The sequence below is a fragment of the Mastomys coucha genome, unplaced genomic scaffold, assembly GCF_008632895.1.
Source record: "Mastomys coucha isolate ucsf_1 unplaced genomic scaffold, UCSF_Mcou_1 pScaffold23, whole genome shotgun sequence".
Lineage (NCBI taxonomy): Eukaryota > Metazoa > Chordata > Mammalia > Rodentia > Muridae > Mastomys > Mastomys coucha.
The window spans coordinates 32008097-32009965 of NW_022196906.1; the positions used below are offsets into that span (position 1 = coordinate 32008097).

A 1869-nucleotide genomic window follows, 5' to 3' on the forward strand; every position below is an offset into this window, starting at 1 on the left:
CAAGAAGTGAGGGGTTATTTAAAGGGGGAATGAGGGGGTTACCAAGGAAACATAGCATGAAAACAATAGAAAATTCCAAAGGAACCCACTCCCTAGTTGAGTCAGGTCACAAGAAAGTCATTCTGCACACTCATTGTCTAGAGGAATGTGGTTTGGTCAATGCTATCTTCTTAATGGCTGACTGCTATCCTGTTCCTTATTCTGGGCCCTAGCTGGAGGGGGTCTCTGTGACCAACAAGTTCCTGGAACTGACCAGTCCACATTCCTGGCTTCTTACAGAGACTTCCTATGCCTTCTTTAAGTAAAGGTTATACATTAATGCATCTCCATTAACATGCTTTTTCCAAATTTCTAAATTCAGTCTTTCAGCTCCCTGAATCTTATTCACAAGGAAATGGCTTCAATATATTTATGGTTATTTCTGTACCATAACTTCCATAAAATGTAGTGAATAAAGGCACAGAGAATTGTGAATTTGAATTTATTCTCCTATTCTCCTTGTTCTTAGTCTCATTTTAATGTGGTAGATTGAAGAATGATGGAATTTGATTTTAATGTTATAATTTTTACTGTTCTTACAGATATGACCTAGGGAAGAATGACTTTAGAAAATGCCTCTTTAGTGAAAGAATTTATCCTTCTGGGCTTGACACAGCAGCCAGAACTTCAGCTGCCTTTCTTCTGCGTGTTCTTGGGAATCTATGACGTCTCTATGATGGGGAACCTAGGCTTGATTATTCTGATTGTGTTGAATCCTCACCTGCACACCCCAATGTACTAATTTCTCTTCAACATTTCCTTCACAGATCTCTGCTATTCCTCTGTCATAACCCCCAAAATGCTGGTAGGTTTTGTGAAGCAGAACATCATCTCTCATGCTGAGTGCTTGACTCAGCTCTTTTTCTTCTGCTTCTTTGTTATTGATGAATGTTACATTTTGACAGCAATGGCTTATCATAGATATGCTGCCATTTGTAAGCCCCTGCTTTACCAGGTCACCATGTCCCATGAGGTCTGCCTCTTGATGACAGTGGGTGTGTATATGATGGAGTTTTTAGAAGTCATTGTGCTTGCTGGTAGTATGCTAAACCTGACCTTTTGTGATGGAAACATCCTCAATCACGATGTGTATGACCTACTTCCTCTCCTGAAGCTCTCCTGCACAGGCATTACAATCAATGTGTTGGAAGTTTTCATTATTGTGAGTGTCAATGTGATAGTTCCCACCCTGACTATCTTTATTTCTTATACCTTGATTCTTTCCAACATCCTCAGCATCCATTCTGCAGAAGGTAGGTGAAAAGTCTTCAGTATATGTAGCTCCCATGTAATAGCTGTTTCTATTTTCTTTGGAGCTTCAGCCTTCATGTATCTTAAGACTTCTAGTGCATCTGTGGATAAAGATAAAATATCTACCATCTTTTATACCATTATGGGCCCAGCTAAATCCTTTTATTTATAGTATAAGGAATAAAGATGTCCACATTGCACTGAGAAAAACTTTGATGAAAAGAATCTTTACCTAAGTAGAATCTGTATTTCTTATGGAACTAAAGTCTTATGGCTTCTGAGGTTTACATTTTCAGAGGATTGATTGGAATAGTAAGCAACCGGCATAAGATTTGCTTACATTCAGGAGTTTCTGGGTTTGACCCACAATTTTTTAAACCAACAATGAGAGGAACTAAAATAACAAATAGTTTTTAAAAACTACTGTGGAATAGTGTAGAATCAAAATTATTTCACATTATGCAAAATTAAACTAATTATGGAGGAAATTTCAGAAGTGAAGATAGTGAAGGATGATTACTCTATCATCCTTTTAGGATAGAGAATAGTTTATGAATAACTTCCCAAAACATTCATATC

At 37.5% G+C, this 1869-nt stretch overlaps 1 pseudogene; it reads left to right on the top strand.

Annotated features, from left to right (window-relative positions):
* Nucleotides 1-583: 583 nt before the first annotated feature.
* On the top strand, nt 584-1526 carry LOC116072933 (annotated as a pseudogene).
* Nucleotides 1527-1869: the final 343 nt, after the last annotated feature.